General features: G+C 33.0%; 1 pseudogene across 1 annotated transcript; it reads left to right on the top strand.

Annotated features, from left to right (window-relative positions):
* Positions 1-3,123: 3,123 nt before the first annotated feature.
* Positions 3,124-7,658, top strand: LOC143572684 (uncharacterized; annotated as a pseudogene). The gene is made up of 17 exons (XR_013142305.1): positions 3,124-3,199; positions 3,446-3,515; positions 4,026-4,481; positions 4,576-4,767; positions 4,856-4,969; positions 5,055-5,275; positions 5,364-5,415; positions 5,501-5,593; positions 5,692-5,775; positions 5,854-6,176; positions 6,252-6,313; positions 6,403-6,472; positions 6,562-6,642; positions 6,727-6,828; positions 6,902-7,026; positions 7,114-7,234; positions 7,327-7,658. The product of XR_013142305.1 is annotated as an uncharacterized LOC143572684 (transcript).
* Positions 7,659-7,967: the final 309 nt, after the last annotated feature.

A 7,967-nucleotide genomic window follows, 5' to 3' on the forward strand; every position in this document is an offset into this window, starting at 1 on the left:
TCACGTTATTCTCTTTTCCATGATTGCAAAGCTTAACTAGAGCAGTAAATAAATTAAACGTTCAGAAACTGTTCAGAAATTCATTTGTATTTATTTGTCATACACTTATTTGAATGCATGTGGATAACAAAAATGATATTCATTTTATCAAATAAACGAACAAAATATACGTCTTAGTCATTCATGTTGTTTGTTAGCTTTCCTTTGTTAAGGTTCATTTCTGTATCCCGACACACATGCCACATATAAGAATATTAATATTATATGTAATTTAAATTGAATATTATTGATGGTGTTGATTATATATGTGCTTGTTTTTTTATTCAATATTAAACTGTATGGTTGTATAATTTGTATAAATGCTCTCTAATTTTCTGTATTAAATTTCTTTTTTGGCTAATTTTACTTGTTGGACTTTAATGAGCGTTGACTATTGATGGATTGAATTTGCGTGGACCAGACCCATAACTTGTTACAAGTTGTTGTTCTTTTTAAAAGTGGAGAAGACGCGTCTTCAAAAAAAATAATTTTTCATCATTAGCTTAGAACTTCGTCTTTCCCAATCATCAAAGTTCATATTTGAGATCTTGATTCAGTATTTTGTATGTTGTGTCAAGTTGATGATGACATTCTTGCTTTCTCTAAATCATTTGATTTAATTGTTTGTATTTTTTTCATCTTGTGATATTGTGGGTTTCTTGTTATAGAGTTTGAATAATAAATTTCTTGACGTTTTCATGGTTGTGATGGGTGGTCTTTAGGGATAAGCAAAAGGGGGTACCAGTACAGATTCGATACTTATACCGAATCAGTACAAAGTTTTGAATTTCAATACTGATACGATACTGGTATTTTCCAAATTTTACCTTCATTACCGATACCGAACTGAATATTTCGATACCCTACAAAGAATTTAAGAAAATTGCTACCTGCTCATCCCTAGTGGTCTTTCTAAACGTTTATCTGAACACAATAAATATAAATAAACATATTTTAATTTGTGTTAGATAACAAACAATGGAATTTAAAATAACTTGACCCACAAATATTCTTTTGATAAATTACAATACCCTCAAAACAATGAATCAAGTCATCCTTGTAGGCAATCGAAGCCAATTTAGTGCTTTGTCGGTGGTGGGAACCGGTAACTAAGCCCGGCAATCATGCCCAGCCCGTGCAGAGATTTCCAAATCCTCTTTTGCTCTCTCTTATCCAAAATTTGATGTATCTACTGTCATACAATATATATTTTAATTAGGTGTACATGTGACGAGTAACATGTTAAAAGTTTGAAGTAAGTCAAACTTAAATGAGTTTGAGCTAACCTTCGAGCATAACTAGAGCTTGTTTAATAAACTAATTTGAGTTTTACACACATACTCGTTGTCTCCGTCACCTCCATTGTCATTGTTGCCACTCCACCACCCACTGCTACCACCACCGCCTTCATCTTTGTACTATTATTGTGGTTTGGTATTTTGTTTTACAAAAAAGTGCTCATTACAACCCGACTTCAATTTGGGCAATACCTGTTTTGACGAAACATTTGATACTTTATAAGCGGGATGTTTGGAACATGCTAATATTGCTCATAATTCATAATAACATGAACCCATTCTAACCTCTCATTCGAAATTGTACAACTTGCCTAGTAGATGTATGATAAATATTTTCTATAATTTGTAAATTATTAAAGAATTTTATTTGCTTTATTGTCATTTTCACTACATCTAGAACTTATAAAATATCATATTCTATAAAATAAAGTTTTAAATATGTAAGACCAAACGCAGTAGAACGTTGTGGTGTTGGGAAAAGCTCAAAATGCTAGGGAACACCGCTTCTTAGGTGTGTTGGGTGGGCTTTTTGGTTTTGGTGTTTTATACAAAACACTGGTGGAGGAGAAGGGCTGGCGGTAGGAGTAATGATTAAAGGGTCTTTTTTTTTTTATCATTACATCATTTTTTGTTTTTTTGTTAAAAAGCCACATTGCTGATTGGAACCTCAAATTAGGATGAACAAATTTGACAATGTTTCTAACAGGGGTGGCAATCTTGACCCAAACATTTTTAAATTGGTCAATTTGAGTTGTTTTAAAATTAAATGAGTTGATTTGGGTAAAGGTTTTAACTAAATGGGTTAATATGAGTAATTTGAAATTCCATCATTTTATTTTTGGGTCAAAATGGGTCGACAAGTTCAAAGAATTGGGTCGATGTGGGTTAGTGTCTTAAGGAAATGTGACAGGTTTCGTTGATCGGAACGGGTCTTCGTACAAGACAGGTTTCACACGAAACGAGTTTCAGATTGGAACGGGTTCGGTTCATGTTTCAAGCCAACACGAGTTTTCACCTATGACGGGTTGGGTTTTGGTTTCTTTTTGGTCGATTCCAGACTCGTTTTTGTCCGTTTTTTCGGTTTCGGTTCGATTCTCGTTTTATTTTTGGAACGAGTACAACGTAAGAAACATTTTAGTGTTTTTACTTTTTTTGTTTATGTTTTATACTTTGAGTTATAATTTTTTATTATTATTTTTGAATATTTTTTAAGGGTTTTTGATCTTAGTAGAAACCCCCTCAAAAAAATTCAAAAATAAAATAATAAAAAAAATCATAACTTAAAATATAAATAAAAAATAAAAATTTTTTAAAAAACTAAAATGTTTCCGCTATTATTTCCGTTCATAAAAAAAAACACTCAAAACCCGATTCGACCATAACCTATTCCGATCTCATCATCTCTACCTCATAAACTCCCAAGGATAGGGCTATACCAAATCACCACTAGATATGTTCCAAAATGTCCCTAAAAACAAGTGTTTATACTTATAAAAAAATGATAGTTTATTATTATTATTATTATTATTATTATTATTATTATTATGTAGGTGGAGTTTCGTTTAAATAAAGGCGTTAAATAGTGGTTTGAGATCTGACCCAAATAAGTCGAGTTGCGTGTGAAGAAAAGAAATCAGCAAAGCACATGACATGTATTCGTCGTATTCACGCACCTCTAAATTCTAAAAATACTAGTAGTGCATAAGGTGAAACGTTAATCTCGGCTTTTACTTTCACGTGATCTTGATCCACAATCACTCACCAGTTTTGTTTTAATCTCTCTATTCAATTGAATCTGCTGCGATAATGATGGCCAAACCACAAATCCTCAATCCCACACTTATCGCTTTTGAACACAAGAGGTACTATTTTAATATCTTCTATTTTTTCATACGCTAACTGTAATAATAATTATGTAATGTGACATTGGAAACTTACTTACGGAATAATCTATCCAATTAGTGTTTCATTTTCGATCTTACTTAAGGAATTGAATTAGGTCTTAAACTTAATTATGCTTGCGATTAATACTGATATATCTGTTTATGTTATTGAAATCTGATCTGTACTATAGTTTCTGATTCTGACCTAATGGTGTTGTTTAACAGAGACACCTATGGTTTTGCAGTCAGACCTCAACATGTTCAAAGATACCGTGAATACGCTAATATCTACAAGGTTTTTCACTTTTAAGTTTCAACTCTCTCTACACATTATTATTATTATTATTATTATTCAGTGTTAGGACCAAATACAAACAGAAACAGCTTTTAACCTAATTATGCTTGATACTAGGGTCATTATTATTACAACTACGCCATAGCTTTGAACTAGAGTAATAATAAATTCATAGTTACTCTAGTTCATACTTCTTTTTGTACTCGAGTTTTGAATATGTAGAGGTAGGATCCCATACAAACAAATTTTGACGCGAAAAGTGTAAGAAGCATTATAGTAATTATGCTTAACACCAGGGTAATTATTATTATTACGCTACAACAAAATGAACTAGAGTAATTATTATTACTCTAGTTCATAACTACAGCGTAATAATAATAATAATTACTCTAGTGATTAGCATAATTACTCTAACGCTTCTAACACTTCTCACGTTAAAAGCTGTTTGTACCGGATCCTGCCCCTGCATTTTCAAACACTTTTTAATAACAATTTATAGTATGGTTATAGGAGGAAGAGGAGGAACGATCGGATAGGTGGAAGAACTTTCTAGAACGGCAGTCAGAGGGTGCTGAGCTACCTGTAAACGGTGGCTCTGATAAGGTTCAAGAACAAGAAAATGGTTTACAAGAATCTGAAGATCAAGACGATGAAGTTTCTTCTAGAACTCATCGGGCTCAAATATGGGCTCAGATTAGACCGTCACTTCGGGCCATTGAAGATATGATGAATGCCCACGTTAAGAAAAATATTAGTACCACAAAAACCGAGAAAGATACTGAAGAGGATTCCGATGATGAGTTCTATGATTTGGAAAGATCTGAATCAGACCCGATTTCAGAGACCCCATCAACTGATGGTGTTAGTGATCCAACTCCGGACGTCTCACAGGAATCTTCAATTCCATGGAAACAGGAGTTGGAGTTTCTTGTTCAAGGGGGACTGCCAATGGCTGTTAGGGGAGAGGTAAGATTTTTTATTAATTATTTTATGTTTTATGTTTTATATTTTATATTTATAATGCTAGATTTTAGATATAATGCACCACTTGTAATTGCAGCTCTGGCAAGCGTTTGTGGGTGTGAAGGCTAGACACGTTAAAAATTATTATCAGAATCTTCTACTTCGAGACAGTAAGAATGATAACGGTGTGGAGCATAAAAAATCAGAAGTAGATGAAGCAAATAATAATAATAATACAACGATAGACTCTGTGGATGTACCTGAAAAATGGAAATTGCAGATTGAGAAGGTCGTTATTTAAAACTATTTCACATTTTTTATAAACCTACATAGTTTTATTTATATTTCATAATTGTATAATTTGAGTATTTTTACAGGATTTGCCTCGGACTTTCCCGGGTCATCCTGCTCTGGACGAGGGTGGTAGAAATGCTTTGAGACGTTTACTCACTGCATATGCTCGACATAATCCCTCTGTTGGATACTGCCAGGTCAGCATACACTCATCTGATTACTACTGTTGTATATTGCAAATACTCTTATAACGGCTTAGTATGTATGTCGGATTGCATGCAGGCTATGAATTTCTTTGCAGCCTTATTATTGCTTCTAATGCCAGAAGAAAATGCATTTTGGTGGGTTTGATTTTTTTGTTTATGTCTACAATATATGTAGATAATGAAGATTAAAGGTTATATGATTCTGAAATGCTCATATTATGTTTAATTCTCAGGGCGTTATTAGGTATTCTTGATTATTTTGAAGGCTATTTTTCCGAAGATATGATAGAGTCTCAGGTAAATCATATTGTTCTTTTTTTTTTACTTTTTTTAAATACGATTAAAAGGCTGATTAAATTATATATCACACTATGGTTATTCTTAGGTTGATCAACTTGTTTTTGAGGAGTTGGTTCGTGAGAGATTTCCTAAATTGGGTTCGTTTTTATACATCATCTTTATTTTTTATTTCAACTTGACATATTTACATATATTCTGATGCCACCTGGCAATCTACGGCAGTTAACCATCTAGATTACCTAGGAGTCCAGATATCCTGGGTCTCTGGTCCATGGTTCCTTTCAATATTTATGAACATGCTTCCTTGGGAAAGTGGTTAGATACTTCATATCATTAGTCACATTTATAAAAATAATTAAATATTTTCAGCTTATAATTCTTTTTAGTTTTTTAATTATTTTCTCTCCATTCAGTTCTTAGAGTCTGGGATGTGCTTTTATTTCAAGGGAACCGTGTAATGCTATTTCGAACAGCACTTGCTTTAATGGAGTTATACGGTACGTTTTTTTGTGTGTAAATGTATGTGTTTGACAATTTTAAGAAATTGCAATTTAAGGTTGTTCAGTTTTGTGTAGGACCCGCATTAGTGACAACAAAAGACGCTGGAGATGCAGTTACACTGCTGCAGTCACTAACTGGATCAACTTTTGACAGCAGTCAACTTGTGTTGACCGCTTGCATGGGGTATCCAAATGTATATGAGGAAAGACTACAAGAATTGAGAAACAAACATCGACCCGCTGTACAAGCTGCTCTTGAGGAAAGATCAAAGGGGCTAAGTATGTGCAAGGATTCTAAACTCACAAATGGTGGATTATCACAAATGAATTCTAATTCTTCTAGTACAGATGAGTCATGTATGAGCGAGGTTAATTCTGTTCCAGATATTCAAGAGCAGGTATATATTATTACCAATCGAGGACCAATATGCTCATAGAATTGAGTAACTAAGATGAATTTATTGATAATCTAGATGGCATTGTTGAAGAAGGAGCTTTGCAAAGAACTAGAGGAAAAAAGATCCGCGATAGTCAGGTCAACTAGTTTTCTCAGTCTTTTCTTATGAAGGGGTATTTTTGGTATCTAATTTTAAGACAAGGATTTTTTTCTAATGTTCTCTCCAGAGCGGAAGAGTTGGAAAATGCCTTAATGGAGATGGTAAAGCAGGACAATCGTCGAGAATTAAGTGCAAAAGTATGCTACAAAAACTTTCAACAAGAATCCTAAATGTTAAATTTATTTAAATGAATCAATAAATTTGATTTTATATTTTGTTTTATTAGGTCGAGCAATTAGAGAGAGACGTTGCTGAACTACGACAGGCCCTTGCTGACAAGCAGGAACAAGAGAATGCCATGCTTCAGGTTTTAATTTAAGCCTACATGCAATATGAAAATTTTAATATTTTTATTACATTGATAAATAAATAATTAATATTATTTGTTAAGGTTTTGATGCGGGTAGAGCAAGAGCAAAAGGTAACAGAAGATGCTCGCAGGTATGCTGAGCAAGATGCTGCAGCCCAAAGATATGCCACTGGAGTGCTTCAGGTTAATTTTCTTTTATTTGTTTATCGACCAATAAAAAAACATAATATTTAATTTACAATTTTGCATTGTTTAGGAAAAATATGAAGCTGCAAGTGCTTCACTTGCTGAAATGGAGAAGCGAGTGGTTATGGCTGAGTCAATGCTGGAAGCAACTTTGCAATACCAATCTGGTCAAACTAAAGCACAACCTTCTCCAAGGTACGCCCGGGTTGCAAAGCAGGCGGGTCTTGAATTGGGCCAACCCTCAAAACAGTTATTTTCATTTTGTTTTTCTTTATCGTGTAGATCTACGAATCAAGATTCTTCAGCAATCAGAACAAGTCAAGAACTTTCACAAGAAATACCTACAAGAAAGATTAGTCTATTATCTAGACCGTTTGGGCTCGGATGGCGTGACAAGAACAAGGCTAGTTTTGTACTTCTTTTGACACTTGTTTTTTTCTAGGTTGAAATCCTTAAACTAATATATTCAATTGAAATATTTAATGATAATTACAGGCAAATGAAGTGAAGGTTACAAGTGAGGAACAAAGCCCAAAAGTTCTGGAAAAACCAGTTATGGAGCAAGTGAGTGCAAAGATTAATGGTGATGAACAAAATGCAAAAGCTTTGCATGAAGATGTGAATGGTGATCAAATGGAACAAGTTTCTTTGGCTGATGACAGTAAGTAGAGATGAAATCGATGCATCTATACCTGTGGTTGAGGAAAAATGTTCTTAATTTTGTCTAATATTTTTCTTTGATACAGTATTAATAACTTTACATATAGCTCATTAGCCATTTGTTTTTTAAGTTATCAATAAACCCTAGTTCGTCGAAAAGAATTGTAAAAAAGAAAATTGGGAATCATGGTTATGGTATTGTATCTTTGCTAGTTTTGATTTTTGAGCAATTTTTTTTTCTTTCTAAATTTGATCTACATAAAAGTTTGATGTCATCTCATGATTTATGATCACTTATGATATTTGGTAGTATATTATGGACTATGATAATCAAGATTTGACCTTGTCAGTAATATAAACACAATAATCAATAAAAGGTAAATTAATTATTGAATTTTAAAATTGCCAATTGGTATTATGATTTAATTGTTTTCAAATAAAGAAAATGAAACTAAACAAGGTGTAGCTTTCAACTA

The sequence above is a fragment of the Bidens hawaiensis genome, unplaced genomic scaffold, assembly GCF_021521415.1.
Source record: "Bidens hawaiensis isolate Kalapana, Puna unplaced genomic scaffold, B.hawaiensis_p1.1 tig00025990_1, whole genome shotgun sequence".
Classification (NCBI taxonomy): domain Eukaryota; kingdom Viridiplantae; phylum Streptophyta; class Magnoliopsida; order Asterales; family Asteraceae; genus Bidens; species Bidens hawaiensis.